Here is a 19,996-nt window from a genome sequence, read left to right as displayed (position 1 = left end):
AGTTCGATGACACAACCCAAGTTCCATGACAAGGACGGTGCGTTATCCTCCATCATCAACACCATGGCGCCGATTTCCATGGGCGTGTTCTTCGTGCCTTTTGGTTTGCTCCTTTGCTGAAGCTGTGTGAGGTACTCCCGGTGCCAGCGTTTCCAAAAATGGGATCGTAGTTGCTCCACTAGCTGCCATCTGGAGAGCCGATTCATGGGAACGTCACTCACGTCGTATTCTGGAATTGATGTTAGGGACTCACCCACTAGGAAATGGCCTGGAGTAAGTGGTTCTAGGTCGTTTGGGTCATTTGAAATAGGTATCAAGGGTCGGGAGCTTAAGCAGGCTTCTATCTGTACTAAAACTGTATACATCTCGCTGTACGTTAATTTTGTTTCGCCTAAAAATTTTTTGAGATGTTGCTTCACAGACTTTACATTGATTTCCCATAACCCACCCATGTGTGGGGACCTGGGGGGTATAAAATGCCACTTGATACTCATGTTGACTAATTGGTTCATGACTTGATTTTTGAATTGTTTTTGTTCAAAGAAATTTTTTAGCTCGATCAACTCGTTATTCGCTCCTACAAAGTTTGTGGCGTTGTCAGAATAGATATTTTGAGGCAGACCACGGCGAGCGACAAAACGGCGTAATGCTGCTAAAAATTCAGCTGTTGTCAATTCAGTCACCAATTCGATGTGGATCGCTTTAGTGGTAAAACAAACAAATATGGCAATGTAGGCTTTTAAAAGTGCGCGTTTTCCGCGTCCCCGCGATTCTCGTATTAACACAGGGCCAGCATAGTCCACGCCACAAGTTTGAAAGGGTCTACCTGGTTGTACTCTATGTGCAGGTAAATTACCTGTTTTAGGATTAGCGCATGTTGGTCTTGCTTTAAAACAATTAATACAATGGTGAATTACCTGCCTAATAACGGTCCTACCCGATAAGATCCAATAACGTCTGCGAATCGCTGCAAGAGTGGCTTGCGCCCCAGCATGCAATTGTAGCCTATGCTCATTTTTTATGATTAGTTTTGTTACGTGATCGTTTTTCGGGAGTATAATCGGTTGCTTGATGTCATTGGAAATGTTGGCATGTTTCAGGCGTCCACCAACTCTAATTAAACCGTTTTCATCTAAACACGGGTCTAAAGTTAATAATTTTGACTTTCTAGATACAGGTTTGTTATAGCGCAGGTGTTCAAGTTCTTCAAAAAAATGAATTGATTGAATTAGACGGACTATTGTAATCCTCGAATTTCGCATTTCGTGTACTGTGAGGACTGAACCTGAAAGCTTGTTTTTGTTTTTTGGATTGGTGTTATGAATGAAACGTAATACCCATGCCATCACTCTTTGCAGTTTGTTAAAATCGAAGTATTTTGTCAAAACGGGCATCTCCGGTAGAATTTTACGGGTTGTCGTTAACATTGCTACACGAGTTTCAGGTACATTTTGCACAATGTTATTAATCCGATCCGATTTTGGCCACATTATTATGGGACTTACGAGACCTAACGGGTCGAAGATTTGTGCAGTTAGGGATAAAATTGTTCGCTTTGTTATCTTTTTTGAAATGTTTTGCAATTTTATTTCGTATTTCAAGGTGTCGGTGGTAGAGTTCCAATACAACCCCAGGGTTTTCGTGTTCTCGTTATTGTTTAATGGTACGTTTGGATCGCATATTTCGGATTTATTAACTGGTAACACTTTCGGTTCATTTGACTGAAATTTTCTAAATTCAAATTTTGCTTGATTTAGTATGCTGACAAGATTGTTTTTGATATCTATTAACTCTGAAGCAGTGTTAGATCCCGTTAATAAATCGTCCATATAAAAATGCTTGCGAATTATTTCACTCTCTCTTGGAAATGATTCGTTGTTTTGATTGCTTAATTCTTGTAGACAACGAGTTGCTATAAAACTAGATGGTTTTAATCCATAAGTGAGTGTGGTTAAACTGAATGATTTTAATGGTTCATTGGGGTCACTACGCCAGAAAATTTGTTGATGTTTAAAATCGTCAGGGTGTAGACGCACGGATCTATACATTTTAGTTAAATCACCACTTAATACGAATTGATAAGTTCTAAAATTAACCACAATTGTGAATAGATCGGGCTGTATCACAGGTCCACACATCAGATTATCGTTAAGGCTGAAGCCATTGGAGCTTTTAAGTGATCCATCAAACACCACTCTTAATTTTGTTGTTGTACTGGATTCTTTGACCACAGCATGATGAGGTAGATAGACGCATTCATTTTTGTTTGCTATTTTAGATTCTTCCATGTGATTTAAATCAAGGTATTCAGACATGAAATTTGAATATTGAATTTTCATTTCAGGATCGTTGCATAATTTTCTTTCTATGCCGTAGAACCGTTTTAATGATGCATTTTTCGTATCACCGATTGTTAGGTTATTGTTTTTGAAAGGGAGCCGTATTACGAAACGACCTTCCGAATCGCGGGTGGTGTTTTCTTGAAAGTGCCGTTCGCAAGCGATCTCTTCGACGGATAATTTCTCCGTGTCGCCAACAATACTGGGGATTTCCTCCATATTCCAAAAATTTTGTACCTGTTTTTCTAAATTTGTTTCCGGTTTTATTGTTGCCGCCAGATTGCAGGTGGTTGTATTGTTGAACTCGGGATTTCCAAAAGTGCCGCCCGCAATAAATCCAAAGTGGGTCTTTTGAAAAGTAAGGCCTCTCGGAGAGATTACCTGTCCTATGCATAACAATTTCCAAAAGGAGCCGGCGCCTATCAATAAATCTACTTGGCTACTTTCAAAGAATTTAGGGTCGGCTAGCGAAATGTTCTTTGGAATTTCCAAGAAAGATGGGCTGATTGTTTTCAACGGTAAATTTTCGGTGATTTTTGGAATAACCAAGCATTTTAAGTCCATTGAATATTCATTTATTCTGGATTTCAAATTAACTGAAATTTCACGTTTTGCAGTGCTGGTTGTTCCATTGAGACACTTTATTGTGAAGTTTACGGGAGAAGCGTTTAGTCCCAATTTTTTATGGAGTTTTTCCGTTATGTAATTGGACATAGAACCAGTGTCTAAAAATGCCCGACATGGTACATATTGATTTTTGCGATTTTTGATTAGAATCACTGCAGTTGATAACAGGACGGATTCGGTTACATTTTTTACTGGCAACGTATGATTGTTTATTGTGATTGATTCGTCATTTTGTTGTGCAGGTTGTGTTATGTGTAACAATGTGTGATGTTTGCCTTTACACGTTCGGCATTTTGAGTTCGAAAAACAGTTCGCGACTTTATGATTATCGCGTAGACAATTCGTGCATAAATTTAATCTTTTTGCCTGTGTGTTTCTATCGGGTGCGTTGAGTTCCAAAAAATTACCACACTGACCGATATGATGTTCTGAATTTTTACAAAACGTGCAAAGTAATTTTTTGTTTACACCTGCATGCGTAAGTGTTCGCGGTTTACCTGTTTGCTGATGATTCGTTTTGGAATTGTTTTGTTTGTCGGATGAAGTTGCATTTAAAGCTTCCAGTACCGTGCAGCGTTTTTCTAAAAATTGAATTAGTTTTTTGTACGTGGGTATGCTATTATCCAAAGTCATTTGCCACTCGCTTTTTGTGCTGTAGTCTAATTTTTGGAAAATGATAAGCACAATAACTGCATCCCAACTTGCAACTGGTATGTTTAATGATTCTAACGCGGCCATGTTAGTGTTTACTGTATCCAAAAGCTCGCGAAGCATTGTGCTAGATGTTTTAAGAATGGGAGCAGCGTTCAAAATTGCTGAAACATGGTCTTCAACTATTAAACGCGTGTTTTTGAAACGTTTTTCAAGTGCTTCCCATGCAATTGTGTAATTTTCATCAGTTATGGGTAGAGATTCGATTGCGCGTAGGGCCTCGTTTCGTAGAACCGATTTTAGGTACTGCAAGCGTTGACAATTATTTAAATTTTTGTTTTCCCCGATCACCGATTTGAACGAATTTTCGAAATTTAGCCATTCCTTGCAACTACCGTCGTAAGTTTTTAGATTCAACACAGGTAGATTTAATTGAGAAAACCCGTTATTTGATGCGTTATTTTGCTGATTGCCGACTACGCTTGGTGCGGTGTTAATAGGAGGCGCGGGTGCATTTTTCATATCAATAATGTCATTTATTTTAGGTAACGCAGCACAATACCTATCTTCGAATTGACCACGTTCTATTGAGCGCTCTTCGTGAGTAGTTTGTTCGTCTAGTTGTTCTAGAGCGTATTGGACTTCATCGTATTGCTTTCTGATGTCATCCAGCATTGTTAATCGCGCTTTTAATAGATTTATGCTACTGGTTGTCGAGTCAAAAACCTCAATAAATTGCGCTACTCGCTGTAGTCTGCCTTCAATAACTGAGCGATTACTTTTAGCCTGATCTAATTTTTTAGCCATTATGAAGTGCTCTATGTGATTTAGTACAGATAGCCGTCGCTAAGGTGTTTGAGTGTTTTTGGAAGGATTTTTTTTTTGTGTATGGATTGAGTGAGCCACTAACCTGTCCTGATGAAGCTCGACTTGGAGGAGTGCGATGTTTGGATCCTGATGCTCAAGATCGCCTTTGTGGTGTCCGATGTATGGGGGAATGGTGCTCCGGTGAATGTTGAAAGTACCACTGCTACCACTCTACTTGGTACCACGAATTTGGATTTTCGCAATTCGCACACTCGCTTTATTTCTGTTGTGGACGGTGCTTTCGATGACGAACACGTTACACACGAACACGAACACTATCCGGCTCGAAGGACCAATGTTTGATTCTGTAGGATCGATTGTCTGATCTACAGAATGCCTGTTAATTTGGATGGTTTTAGATTTAAAACACACAAGTTAGGGCTGCTGTTTATTCTCTCAGAGTTTACAAGCTTCTGGTCAAGACTAAGAACTACCCGCCAGTCGTCTCTGGTAGGGGTGGGTGGCTACCTGGCCCGACCGGTTAAATATAGCTGGAGGCTATGATTCTTACAATACAATACAATATAAGAATTTTAATCCAATATTTAACATGACATGTTTGTACAACTTCGTTACAAGCATGTTTACAGTGTTCAAGCAATCGTTTTTCTGTAGAAAAAAATAAGAGACATCCGTTACATATAAATTTGGCATGTGCGTTTTTTGAAAACTGTGATGATACCAAACGAGAAAGATTTCTAATAAGACAATAATGACTTACCATTTTTTCATCATCTACAATAAGCAACAAATTAACATGCAATTTCCGCTGCTAAGATGTTAAATAAAACGGACCGATAATTTCAGAGAACCATCTGTCCTTTATTTTATCAAATTTGAGTTCTGTACCGTACACATTTACACTAATATTATTTAACATGTCAAATTTAGGAATATCACTTAACTTTACAGGAAATGAAATACCAGTGAAATCAAGTTCCCCATCAAATTCATGATATTGTTCCTCCCGATGAGCATGATCAGTAACACGATGGATCGCTGCCAAAATCGACCATTTGAAACATTCGTTATCTTCGTTTTGAATATTTAGAACAGCCTTCTTCTTGACAATATCTCGTGGTAGTTTCAAGTAGGTGGATCCACGCAACGGGGTGAAGTTATTTAAATTGATTTCTAAATATAGAATCTTTGTTAAAATCCATCCTAGAAAATATAAAATTAATTAATAAAAATTATATCGTGTTAAAACACTACTTACCGCTATCCTTTTCAGCAAATTCACTCATTTTTGTTTTCATTATTTCATACATCTGTTCCAATTCTTCGTTCAGATTGGTGGATAAAGTAAAAATTTTATTTTTTGTATTGAAAGACTTAATTTCTCTTACTTCTTTGGTTGGTAAAATGTAATTTGCGAAGAGTTCTAAATTAATTTTTAATTGATTAAATTCTGATAGTTTGTTTTTTATGAATTTAACAAGATTTTCATGTATTAATTTAAAAAAAAAAATTTAATTTCTAAATCATTATTGTTAACATTTTTTATCATGTATGAGGATATTCTTGATTTAAATGCTGTTTTAAATTCTTTCATTATATTATCTTCTGCATCATCAATGTTATTAATTTTAATAATGTTAGTTTTATGCATATTGGTTCGATAATGACCAATTTGGTGACATAAATAGTTGATTTGAAAGATTTGACAAAAACTTTTGTTGGTGGTGGAGTGGAGTTATGGCTGTTGATGTAGATGCTGAAGTTGGTTCTAAGAATCAAATATTTTACAATTAAAAAAATAATACATTTTTATAAAATTGTTTACCTTCTAAACGTGGTTTTTTAACTAATGGAGGAGGTGTGGAGTTGATACACGATTTTGTTTTATGTCCGATATAATTATTCTTCCTGGTAAATGTCTGCTGACATCCTTCACAGGAAATACATGAAGAACTTGGTGCTAAGAATCAAATATTTTTACAATTAAAAAAATAATAAATTTTTATAAAATTGTTTACCTTCTAAACGCAGTTTTTTAACTAATGGAGGAGGTGTGGAGTTGATACAGGAATTTTTTTTATGTCGAATATAATTTTCCTTCCTGGTAAATGTCTGCTGACATCCTTCACAGGAAATAGATGACTTTTGTATGTCTACAAAAACATAGTATAATTAGCAGATACCGGCGGAAAAAGGTTTTCGCCTCCCACCACTCTAGTGCAGTGGTTTGGTAGCTTTGAGTTCGCCAAATGAATTGTTTGCGTGTCAATTGCGAATTCGAAAATTTTATCTCGGACGAGTAAAGCCAATTTTTTTATTTTGTCAATACAGAATTGAACAATGTTTCTTGTTTATATGAGAATGAGAATGATGAAGAAAGCATTTTAAATAGGTAAAATTTAGCAAAAATACAAAGTTCCGGGTTATTTCTGCATGTCGAATAAAAAAATGATTTTCTCAAAAAGTACACTGGCAATCGACTTAATTCTTTTTTTTAACTTTTCCAATATCTTAGTTACATTTGACTCGCTGCATGTGTATCGAAATTTTCAATATTTCACATAGGTCCCAGCAGAGTGAAGTTTACGATGCGAATTCTTGATTAGTCGAAATTCATTAATTATTTTTTCAAAACTATTGATATTTGCAAAAATTTTCAATTCACTGTTGGAAGCGCTGTACTTTTGAGTACAAATACACAGAAAATCAAAATTATAGCTTCAATAGTTGAATTAACACAGCGTTAAATGTTACGAGAAACGTAGTTTTTCGGACTACACCTCAACTACGTAGTTATAAAAGCCGTTTTTTTCAAAGTTCGGTCCTATTAAAAAAGTTGTAGATGACCATTCCTTATGCTCCAAAATGTCCTCTACAATATAGGATAGGTCTCATTTAGTTACACGTTTGAATCACTAATTAGAATCATAATTGTAATCCGATTTTACTCCACTAATAGAGCGAGCAAGACACTGAGGGTCTTGTGGTGGGAGTATTTTGCCGATCTCTGATTAGTTTCGAAAGAAGAAAAAATATTAATTATTCTTACCATGCATCTTCATATGACGAGCTAAGTGATCTTTCCGATGAAATGAAGCGTTACATTTTAAACACTTAAACATTTTTTAAGTTATTGATGATCAAGAACACTCACAAAGGACGACTGGATCCACAGACAAGTTGGAACTAGACTGAAGTACTGAATTCTGAAATCTGTACTGAACCGCACTCAAAGTATGTACGACTGGATCGTGGGACGGTTGGAACTAGACTTGCTAGACTGGACTGAACTCTGAAGCTGTAAATTTGAATAGTTGGCGGCGCAAGATATTTGATTTCAATGTAAAGTCAAAGCGGGAGCCAATGTTGGATCATTCGTCAGACGTTTAATTGAAACATCGATTCGAAGCGTTGCTCGATCTTGATGCAGTCATCGAGTCGGTAAAAGTTTGCATTTCTGTTGCGGTGGAGAGTCGAGGTTAATTCGAAGCGGTTGCAGACATCTTGACGCTGTCATCGTGTGGGTGTATGTTTGCATTTCTGTTGCGATGGAGAGTCGAGATCAATTCGAAACGGAGTGCAGATTTCGATTCATTAATCGGACGTGTAGTTGAAATGTCGTTTCGAAGCGGTGGTCATTGTGTGTGCAAAAATTTTGCTTTCCAGTTGCGATGAAAAGTTGAGTTCGATTCAAAGCGGTGGTCGATCTCTTGGTTTAGTCGTTGTGCGTGCGTGCAAGTGTTTGATTTTCTGTTGAAAATTAAATTCAAGTTCGATTTAAAGCGGTGGCTACGATTTCTTTGTTCAGTCATTGTTTCCGTAAAAGTTTGATTTGATGTCGATGTGAAAAAAAGTGGCGCTCAATATTCAGATTCATCGTGTGTGCAAAAGTTTGCTTTCCTGTTGAGATTAAATGTTGATTTTGATTCAAAGCCGTGGTCGATGTCTTGGCTTAGTCGTTGTGCGTGCGTGCAAGTGTTTGATTTCCTGTTGAAATTTAAATTCGAGTTGGTTCGGTCATCGAGCGCTTAAAAGTTTGATTTGATGTTGAAGTGAAAAAAAGCGTTTGAGTCGTAAAATTGTGGCGCCTTCTAAAATAAAGTTCGATTGGATTAGCAGTAACAACACCAACAGCAACGATGGCCTCATTAAATTGTGTGTCTGTGTGTGATGAGGGAGATTTTTTATTGTGTTATGTGTGTTTTAAAATTTGTTATATGGTACTTAGCAGTAGCAACACCAACAGCAACGATGATAAAATTGTGTGTGTGTGTGTTTGTGTGATGAGAGATTTAATGGGTCATATGCATAAACCATTAGCAAATGCTTTTACTTGTATTAGTAAGAGATAGAAATACATGGACTCTATTAGATAGAAAAAGACAAATATATAGTATAAGCAAATGCTTATTCTTATTCATACTACCCCTTGTCATAAATTTGTGTGATGACGAGAGTTCATTGTAAAATAAATTTCAATCGGTTTGTTGATTTTTTTACTTGTTTCGATGACGTCATCACTCGAAAACAAATGTCTGCCTGGAATTTTATTTGATACTAAAATATGTACTTTTATAAACTAAAATTATTGATCTGTTGAAAGATTTTTTTGAAAAATATTTTGTTTAATTTTTAATGAATTTATTCCATACTGTATGTACATATATCCAAAATTAACTTAAACACTTTAGTTTAGTTTTATGAAACATTAACAGTTACAAATAAAGACTTACAACATTCTGAAACTTATAAACGACACAATGAATTATTACGATCAACAATTCGTTGTCTTCTTGCGTGGCCATCTAATTGTGAAAATACAAAGCGATCCCAAACCGTATGTAAAACGATTTAAGCGTATATAGTATGCCCCAGAATTGAGTTTACCAGAGGAGTAACCCTGTAGAAAATTAAGTAAGCTACAAATCGGTTTGCAACAAACCGATTTCAAACCGTTTGAAAAGCGATGCGGTTTGCAACAAACCGATTTCAAACCGTTTGTAAAGCGATACGGTTTGCAACAAACCGATTTCAAACCGTTTGTAAAGCGATACCGTTTTTTTTTTACAAACCGATTTCAAACCGTTTATAAAGCGATAATAAGCGTTTTAGTTTATAAAAATAGAATTGTATAATAGTATAATAATAAAAATAGTATCAAATAAAATTCCAAGCAGACATTTGTTTTCGAGTGATGACGTCATCGAAACAAGTAAAAAAAAAATCAACAAACCGATTGAAATTTATTTTACAATGAACTCTCGTCATCACACAAATTTATGACAAGGGGTAGTATGAATAAGAATAAGCATTTGCTTATACTATATATTTGTCTTTTTCTATCTAATAGAGTCCATGTATTTCTATCTCTTACTAATACAAGTAAAAGCATTTGCTAATGGTTTATGCATATTATTATTATTATTATTATTATTGTAAAGCTGACTTACAGGTGTATAAACCCAATTACGAGTCAACTGAAAAAGATCAGCTATTAATACTACTGATTCTCATGGCGAGAAGACTATGGAAACTCGATTAGGTTGTATACGAACTTAGTGCTCTGATCTCTTGCCTGTTGGTACAAAAAACGTCTAACTTTCCCTCCACATCAGAGTAATTCTTAACCATCTGATATAGGCTAGAATATTGTAGCAGATTGGTTCTTGCAGTATCTAGATAGAAGGTACCATGCTTACGACAACTAAAAGAGGGAACTCTGATGGAAAACTGAGATAACAAGTAGGGGCAATCAACAGACGACACTAAAAAGCACCGATACCTCCGCATTGCCAACTTATTTTTTTAGGGGAAAAATTAAAACTCACTAAACGAGACGACTGATTCAAATTAGACTAATTATATCAGTGATTCAAATAATAAATTTGAAACCTTTTTATGTACATGTAGTTATATGAAAAAAATTAAAACTTGTTAAAACTATTATAAAAATAAAATAAAAAACTGAATTTTGTTAAATTCATTTTATTTTAAAAATTGTGTTGTGCTTGGCTAATATGTAGTGCAATAAAAACACTCGGATATAGTTATATAAATATATTTACATAAATCATAATATACATAATACAATACAATAATTTAAAAAACTGGTCATTTCTTATCTGCAACACAGTGACATTAGCAAAATATAATTACAATTTGCCCAGCTTTACCGTTTCGCAGGATAATAATCTTGTTTCTCCATTTTCCTTTTAGTCGATGCAGGAGTGTTGGTCTTTTGTTCTTCTTTCATTATTATATTAATTTTTCTCATTACTCTCTCGTGGGCTTCTTGGTCCAATCCTTTTAAAAAATGCATTAAATTTTCATCCTCGATGTTTCTCTTTGTTTCTTTATCAATGGATAGGTCTTCAGTAGCAATCTTTTCTTCAACAAATTTTTTAATTTCTTCCTGGTGATAATTTTTAATTTGTGATGGTTGTTCCTTTAGCATCTCCACAACACTATCTGTAACATAATTAGTACCCACTCTTTCCTCATACATACATACCATGTGTATGTGTTTGCACATGGTATTTCTCACTGCATACTCTGGGCATTCACATCTGTATCGATGCACACATACCTTGCACACTCTACAAAATAGGCTATCTCCATCTACTACTAGATACGTTAAAACCCTTTCGAATAATAATTATTACTAAAATTATTTTGTCCGATGCGACGATCCGAGTTCTCATTTTTCAACGGTTACTATGAAAATCGTCTATGTTAACCAATGAAATCAACGAAAATCTTTCGTTGCTAGGTGACGGCTGTTCATTATTCACCTAGGTTAATAACGAAAATTATTATTAACCTACTGAGAGAAATTCTACTTCTGGGGTCGGTTCGAGAGTCAATAATTAAGCCTTCTGAGACTAGTAGTTGAAAAATAATATTTTTTGATATTGATTGACTTTGAAGACATTTTTCTAACATTTTTTATAGGAACAGGAGAATCGACGAGAAATAATATTTTGCTTTTTTTTTTGTAATGGTATTGCTTATCTCCTTCTTAAATTAAAAAAAATAATTAAACAATAAATGTATGCGCATCAAGGAAGGATCCTGAAGTGATTGTTCTCGCAAAAAATGTCAGAACAATGTTTCTTGTTTATATGAGGATGAATATGACGAAGAAGAAAGCATTTAAAGTAAGTAAATTTTAGCAAAAATACAAAAAAATTTACATACTCAAAATTTTACAATAATTATTGTTTTTAGACTGCTACAATCCCTACATCGATAGGTGACTAAATACGCGTGCCGGGTTATATCTGCCTGCCAGGAGCCGCCCGGTGCGTTCGCTCGTCGAATAAAAAAATTATTTTCTCAAAAAGTATACGGGCTACTGACTTAATTCTTTTTTTAAAAACGTTACGCATTTTTGATTAATCTAAATTTATTAATTATTTTTTTCAAAACAATCGATATTCGCGAAATTTCCGATTCACTATTGGAAGCGCTGTACCTTTTACTACACATACAGAAAATCATAATTATAACTTCAATGGTTGAATTAACACAACGTTAAATGTTACGAGAAACGTAGTTTTTCGGACTACACCTCAACTACGTATAAAGGCCGTTTTCAAAGTTCGGTCCTATTTAAAAAAGTTGTAGATGGCCATTCCTTATGCCCCAAAATGTCCTCTACAAGATAGTATAGGTCTCATTTAGTTATACCTTGGAATCACTAAAAGTCATAATTTCAGTCCGATTTTACTCCACTATATTATCTCTTGAGGATGGGGATTGGGATGGGGGAAGCAGTAAAGGGTATACAAACCCTACGACCCTGGACCCTGTTTCTCTTCCCATTTGTATTAGAATCGTATTAAACTGTAAAGAACCTGGGGCGGAGCTTAGCTTGCGCGGCCTTTAACACGTCAGTGGCGTAGGGAAAATGAGAATCACTGGGAACCACGACAGTGGCGCATCATGTAATGGGAAATTTTCACCGTAGAATAAAACGTTTAAGCAGTTTGTGATATAATCAATAATAATGAATAGGGGATTTTTGTCAGATTTGAGGGCGAACTCTAGCATCATTATTTTATAATACTAATATAATATTGTGGATAAAAGTATTACACGTAAAATCAACTTTTTATTAAATTTTATAACTCCTGATTGTTTCTAACACAGAACACACTGTCATTCGTGTTTTATAAATGCGATAACGTTGGCGAAAATTTCGCAAGCTCGACCGTGTAAAATTTTCCCATGCTGGCAAAAAATTTGATGCGAAGGCATTCCAATCTAACTAACTGCTAAAAAAACCTACAAAATTCCAGTAGTGTTAGTTAAGTTTTCATTTCATTTACAAGTCAATTGTCATTGAAAGTGAGGTTATAAAATTAATTTTCCTATTATTTTTTTATACTTACGAAAACACTGTAAAGTTATCTTCAGTTGTCTCGAGAAGACAGATTTGAAGTCTTGGGTGAATTTGGTATGCGTATAAAGCAAATTGGTTTTACGCGCAGATCACGTGACCATCCCTTTACACTTTATTCCTAGTCTACTCGTCGCCCGTGAGGTTCTCTATGAGTGAAACCGCATTGAAAAGGCCATAAGGCCAAGTTTTCCTTTTGTGCCCATTTGCACCCACGTTCCTTATTTTTAAACCAAGCTTTACCAAGGCTTTAAGCTATTCTTAATTTTAAACTACGACGGTGCAAACATTCATTATTGGTCTATTCTATATTTAATTATTTAAGGAAGATGCTTTAATATTGTTAAAATTTTGCCTATACAACCCCTACAGCATAGAAAACTCGCCCTATAGCGATTTCGACATCACCTGGTGGCAGTGACGCGGGAAATAGAATAGACACACCGCTAAGATACACGCTAAGATACACCGCTTTGATTCCCACCTGTACATTTTTGCCCTTACCAAGATGGCCACCGATTGTATTGCTGGTTGCTGTTGCGAAAGTTTTATAATGATGGGGATAACAAAATACAATAAAAAGATACATTAAATAAAAACGGACAAAAGCCAAATTAATTTATCGATGTTTAAAAAGTACAACCTTTGTTAAATGGTAGTTTATTTAACGAGTTTGTGTGTAAGTTGGGATTTTTTTGGCATGAGTGGGCCAGTTTAAAACGCGAGTGAAACGAGTTGAATACAACGCTTTTTGTTCGACGAGCCCCTTAAAGGATCCACATCGCTTAAAATCTTTAAAACTACCTTGACGTTTCGTTTCGATAAGTTGTGACATTTATCAAAATCCGTTCACGCAGGAGAGAATTCTCAAATTCTGACAGTGTCGAACAAAAAAGCTGTCTTACAGACTTACCTTTTAAATTTTTGTTGAATTGTTTGTTAAAGTAATGAAGTCTAATTTTGGTATAATTAACAATTATTTGTTTGATTAATATAAAATTATGATTTTCCGAAAAAAATTCAAAATCTAAAATATATCTATAGGAGAAAATAAGTTAGAGGGTAAAGTAGCAAAAACAACATTACAGATCCTTGTAATGACATTATCTATAGAAGGGTTATTGTTCTTTTTTGCAATGTTTAACATAACACGTGCTAGTCATCTTCAAAAAGTATGAGTTTTATAATTATATGAAAGCAAACAAATAGGTCCTTTTTGTTAATATAAAAACAACAGATACGATCCTCTGCAACCCGCGCAACTGACACATAAATGTTAGGCAAATACAGAACAGATTTGCTATTATTGCTGCATAACTTGCCCTTACTTAGAACGTTGCATATAGGAATCAACGTTTTACATGGTGATGCTCCATCTATTCTATTTCCCACGTCACTGCCTGGTGGGCACTTCCAACCGTCGGAACCGTCAGCCTTTTTATATACAGGGTTATTCACGAGAAGGGTACTTCTGAATTTTTATTTTGCCGCAATCAACAATACAATGGGAGTGACTACTAAATCAAATGTGTTATTTCTTTTAAATTAGAAATCAAAGTAAGTTGAATAGATTTGTCAGAAATGTCCGATTGGCAGTTAACCTGTATTTAATCAAAATTCAACAAATAAATTAACGAATTAAGTTAATGGAAAAGGTGTTCGAAGTGTCTACCATCGGTTTGAAAACATCCGCAGCGGCGACAGAATTCCTTCCACGCTCTCCAAAATAAGGATCATATCAGTCTTTTTGTCGTTATTATAAAAACAACTTTTTCGAATTGACAAAGATTTTTTGCTTTAACGTCAAAGAGACAGGACTAAAAGCCGTCGTGGATTCAGTTATAATTATTTTCAAAATTTGAAATCAAGATATTGTTGCAATGTGTATAATGGGTTGCGGCAAAGAGAAATTCAGAAATACCCCTCTCGTGAATAACCCGGTATAATTATACTGTCTTTAAATACCTACTGCAATAAATAATTTGTATATTATTATTAGGGAGTCCGTTTCGGCTCAGGGACGCGAGGGTCGCGGGTTCGATTCCGACCCAGGGCGGAAAAAAAAGGCTATATTCTATCTCGTGATTCGGAAGTCACGTTAAGCCATTGGTCCAGGTCTATTGAGTTGGTCATCACGCCCCTCATAGATTTGTAAACCAGTCCTAGACTGTGTAACATTTTTTTTTTTTTTCATTAAATAATTATTAATTTTTGTGACTTATTTATTTTCATTTTACTTTTACCCACGACCTGCTGTATTATAACCGGCCTGTTCAAAAGTGTAATTTGAGTGATCCCCGCAGAGCGCTAGTGTACGGGCGCTTTTTGGGGATATTATTCATCTTAAGTTTTTGTCACCGAACGTTTTTCTCGTTCAAATGACATTCGAATTTCCAAAATCCAGAATCAAAAATACAATTGTGTTCAGTACTGTTTTAGAAAGAAAATATGAACTTACTGTACTCAATCTTAACTCTAAGATCATGTCTAAACATATTTTTCCGCATTTTTATTTTTTACAAGCGCCCGTACTGTGGCGCCCTTATCGGCGAAAATTGGCTCTTTCTCGGAAACATTTTCGCAATGCTTTTTTAATGAAATGAACAGGCCGGTTATTATACAGCAGGTCGTGCTTTTACCTACATGTGATTAGAAAGTTCACTACTGTTTCTATTTGCTTAGTGCACTTTGATCAGTAATGGAAAAAAATTAATAAATCAAAATTCAGCGGTGGACGTGACGTAGCATGACCAACTTCATTCATATCCGCTTCGCTTCTATATGGCCGTTTCAATTTTGAATTTTACATGCAATCAAATGTTCCCATTTGATGGACATGGCCAACTTCATCTAGCTTCCGCTGCGCTCCATACGGCCGTCCCAATACGCCAATTTTCATTGTTGAAACTGATTCTACTAACCTCAAAAAATCGTTTGGTAACTAGCCCCAACTAGCGGAGAAAAATGTTAATAACAATGATTGACGTTTCCTTCACAAGTGTCATGAAGTTTCAAAAAGATATGAAAATCAAACGAAAATATGTAATAGTCTTGTAAAACTGGAAAATATATAACTATATTTAATACATCATTTACATAAAACAATGGAAAAGGAACAAAACTCGAAAGTAACGTAATTTTAAAAAGCATAAAGGAGTCATAACTAAAGAACATACCTAAATGGGTGGATAGGTAGGTAGGTATGTAGGTACCTCTTTGGTAGATACGTAGTATTATAATTTTAAAACCTTTCCACTTATGGGTTTATTAGCAATTGATTTTCTTTTTATGGAATCAGTTTTTTGTGAACAACTATTCTTTAAAAGTGGTTTCATCAATTATTCTATAATAACTACAAATTTTGTCTTTATGTGTGTTACAGATAAAGAGGGAATTACGAATTAAATGTGGAAGTAAAATTGTTACGAGTTGTTTGCAAATATTTTCTTGGGCCAAATATGATAAAATTTCTGTGGTGGCAATATCTGCCAATTCTTTCAAAAAAAACTTACAAACTGATAATTTGGATAAGTCAACGATTTTGAAGATTAATTGAACGTAAAAGAGGACCAGGGGTTGAAAAAGACAATATAGGAAAGAGACAACTGTCGCAGTGAAATATTTAATTTAATTTTTTTACAATATACCCTGCTATGAAAGCAACAGAAGCTGCATATTTGGGGTTACTGCAATTAAAAATAATAATTGGTTTACTTAAATTTCGAATTTTCTCTAACAGTCGAAAGGGTAGTATCAAGTCCGGTTCACATTGTTCCGCCCACGACCTTCTGTTCCGCCAAACTGACAAAAAAACACGGTTTCCCCATCAACCCATAAAGATTTATGTTAAAAATGTTGCAACAGATGGGGCTAGTTACCAAACGATTTTTTTAGGTTAGCTGAATCAACTTTAGACCATGACCAACTTCATTCATATCCGCTTCGCTTCTATATGGCCGTTTCAATTTTGAATTTTACATGCAATCAAATGTTCCCATTTGATGGACATCTACTAGCGACATCTCCTCAACAAACAATCAAACTACAACTGAATTTGACATTAACGTCAATTAATTAACGTCAAGGTCAATGGCCTCATTTTTATGTTATTACTGTTATCAGCTCATTAAAAAAAAAAAACACGAAGACGAAAATGTTGGGTTTAATTTAACTAGATGACAACACTAACAAAACACATTTTTAAAGGTAAGAGCACTATTTATAACTTCAAAACTTTTCAGCTCAGTGGTTTACTGTTCAAGCTTAGTCTTCAAAGAATCCATTTATTCTACAAAAATATTACTAAGGACTGGTTTCGCAGCTGTTTCAATAATAACATTGCATACTGCAGCTTTGTGGTCTGCACAGGAAAACGCTGAATTTTGAAGGAGGTGATCATACAGCAAGTCATGCAAATGAGTACATGGTTTCTCATATTGTAGAAAAGGTACTTGACAGTTTTTGTACTATATTCGTAATTCTCAATAATGCCTACAAATGAATCACTGGGATACAGCAATTGACTCGGATTTTGAAGGGCTATTAATCTTAACAAAGATCCTAGGATGATGGTGGATAAAAGTGACATAAAAGATCACTTTGCCAAATTTGTATTGTATATGTATTGTTTTGCAGGGAAGAAGCAGGTTCATTTTCATCTGGGGACTGGGTCAGGATGTGAATTCGTACAAACAACAACAGGGTTCTAAAATAACCAAAGAAAACATTTTGCATGTTGTATACATATTTTGGATCTGAATTCCTACAAATACGAATGGGACAGCATCTTTAGTGAGTGTCACTTTTTTTGAAGATGATCTGTAATTTTGTTGAGATCTATAATACCATTTAATAAACTACCTTCTATAAGAAATTTATTATTCAAAAAATACTACAAGATCTTTTAAGAGACTTTAGCCATTTGTTTCTCTGATCAGAATCGCTTGGAAATTGGAAAAAAGGCTTCAAATTTCCACAAATAAAACACTTTCTGCCCATTTTGTTAAAAAAACAACTAAACAGTCCCGAATTTATTTAAACTTTAGAATGAATAAGTTGTCAACTTGACGGAAGATGGCGACACATGATGCACGTTTCATGGACTACTTTGCGGGAACAAATTTTTGCTAAATTGAGACGGCCATATAGAAGCGAAGCGAATATGAATGAAGTTGGTCATGCTTTAGACCCTTATTGGGACGGCCGTATGGAGGGCAGCGGAAGCTAGATGAAGTTGGCCATGTTGATGGACATCTACTAGCGACATCTCCTCAACAAACAATCAAACTACAACTGAATTTGACATTAACGTCAATTAATTAACGTCAAGGTCAATGGCCTCATTTTTATGTTATTACTGTTGATTACTGTTGTCAGCCAATTAAAAAAAAAACACGAAGACGAAAATGTTGGGTTTAATTTAACTAGATGACAACACTAACAAAACACATTTTTAAAGGTAAGAGCACTATTTATAACTTCAAAACTTTTCAGCTCAGTGGTTTACTGTTCAAGCTTAGTCTTCAAAGAATCCATTTATTCTACAAAAATATTACTAAGGACTGGTTTCGCAGCTGTTTTAATAATAACATTGCATACTGCAGCTTTGTGGTCTGCACAGGAAAACGCTGAATTTTGAAGGAGGTGATCATACAGCAAGTCATGCAAATGAGTACATGGTTTCTCATATTGTAGAAAAGGTACTTGACAGTTTTTGTATTATATTCGCAATTCTCAATAATGCCTACAAATGAATCACTGGGATACAGCAATTGACTCGGATTTTGAAGGGCTATTAATCTTAACAAAGATCCTAGGATGATGGTGGATAAAAGTGACATAAAAGATCACTTTGCCAAATTTGTATTGTATATGTATTGTTTTGCAGGGAAGAAGCAGGTTCATTTTCATCTGGGGACTGGGTCAGGATATGAATTCGTACAAACAACAACAGGGTTCTAAAATAACCAAAGAAAACATTTTGCATGTTGTATACATATTTTGAATCTGAATTCCTACAAATACGAATGGGACAGCATCTTTAGTGAGTGTCACTTTTTTTGAAGATGATCTGTAATTTTGTTGAGATCTATAATACCATTTAATAAACTACCTTCTATAAGAAATTTTATTATTCAAAAAATACTACAAGATCTTTTAAGAGACTTTAGCCATTTGTTTCTCTGATATCAGAATCGCTTGGAAATTGGAAAAAAGGATTCAAATTTCCACAAATAAAACACTTTCTGTCCATTTTGTTAAAAAAACAACTAAACAGTCCCGAATTTATTTAAACTTTAGAACATGGCCTCCTAGATCAAAAGAGACAAAGCGTCTCTTACCCGGCCCGTCGCATTCGCAAAATGTCTGTTTTTTGGATTTGACATAAAGGGGTTAATAAAGGATCTCTATTACACAAAGCATTGTTTGGCACAAAAATGCAAACGTTTACAAATTCGGTGCAATCGCTTGAAAGAAGAGCTAAAAATTAAAAAAGAGAAAAATTATGAAAGCTCAAAATGGCAATGTACTATGCAACAAATTATAACAGATGCCAACAACATGAATCCGCGGGCAATATTAATATTAGATCAAATTAAAAACTATAATAAAAAAAATCCAAGATGGTCAGAAATGACCATTCGTCAGTGCATTGCATGGCGATTTTGTTCTCCAAAGGGTTATGAGTTTCCCAGGAATTCACTATTTAAACTACCTTGCAAAACAACATTGAAAAAATATTTTGGCATTGGAAATGAAGACTTAATTCGGAATCGTCTTATATGCGAAATTAAAAATTTGAATGCCCCGGAAAAAGTGTGTTCTTAAGTAGTGGATGATATGGCAATCAGGGAATCCGTTTATTATTCAAAAGCAGAACATCGTATATTTGGATTAGAGACAGTCACTAATAAATCATCTAACAAAATTGGAACTAAACCGGTTATTGCAAATCAACTTCTTTGTTATGTAGTTCATGGACTTTCAACAAAGTACGTTATACCAGCAAGTTATTACTTCCACAGGTAACTAAATAGTAAAGAGTTGTATAAATTAACATTAGATGTTTTAAAATTACTAGCTGATTGTGGATTTAAAGTTATTAGAATCGTAGGAGATAACCATAAAAATCACGTTGCCCTGTTCAAGC

The 19,996-nt window shown here is 34.9% G+C and overlaps 4 long non-coding RNA genes across 12 annotated transcripts; 2 read left to right on the top strand and 2 right to left on the bottom strand.

Moving 5' to 3' along the window:
* Positions 1–1,501: 1,501 nt before the first annotated feature.
* On the bottom strand, positions 1,502–7,692 carry LOC138123731 (uncharacterized). 2 transcript variants are annotated; one of them, XR_011156897.1, is made up of 5 exons: positions 7,495–7,692; positions 6,464–6,598; positions 6,271–6,405; positions 5,704–6,213; positions 1,502–5,648 (listed from the first exon to the last, which is right to left on the bottom strand). It is a non-coding gene; the product is annotated as an uncharacterized lncRNA (long non-coding RNA). The 2 variants fall into 2 exon arrangements; XR_011156896.1 differs by lacking the exon at positions 7,495–7,692 and having other exon boundaries at positions 6,464–7,211.
* Positions 7,693–8,967: 1,275 nt separating this feature from the next.
* Positions 8,968–10,491, top strand: LOC138124546 (uncharacterized). Its single transcript, XR_011157194.1, has 2 exons — positions 8,968–10,061; positions 10,118–10,491. It is a non-coding gene; the product is annotated as an uncharacterized lncRNA (long non-coding RNA).
* Positions 10,444–11,046, bottom strand: LOC138124545 (uncharacterized). Its single transcript, XR_011157193.1, has 3 exons — positions 10,957–11,046; positions 10,619–10,913; positions 10,444–10,567 (listed from the first exon to the last, which is right to left on the bottom strand). It is a non-coding gene; the product is annotated as an uncharacterized lncRNA (long non-coding RNA).
* A 2,268-nt stretch (positions 11,047–13,314) lies between these two features.
* LOC138124543 (uncharacterized) lies at positions 13,315–18,971 on the top strand. 8 transcript variants are annotated; one of them, XR_011157187.1, is made up of 3 exons: positions 14,342–16,038; positions 16,229–17,293; positions 17,482–18,971. It is a non-coding gene; the product is annotated as an uncharacterized lncRNA (long non-coding RNA). The 8 variants fall into 8 exon arrangements; XR_011157186.1 differs by having other exon boundaries at positions 14,342–16,042; XR_011157188.1 differs by having other exon boundaries at positions 15,757–17,293; positions 17,482–18,679; positions 18,734–18,971.
* Positions 18,972–19,996: the final 1,025 nt, after the last annotated feature.

This window comes from Tenebrio molitor, chromosome 2 (genome assembly GCF_963966145.1).
Source record: "Tenebrio molitor chromosome 2, icTenMoli1.1, whole genome shotgun sequence".
Classification (NCBI taxonomy): domain Eukaryota; kingdom Metazoa; phylum Arthropoda; class Insecta; order Coleoptera; family Tenebrionidae; genus Tenebrio; species Tenebrio molitor.
This window is presented reverse-complemented; position numbering and strand designations above follow the sequence as displayed.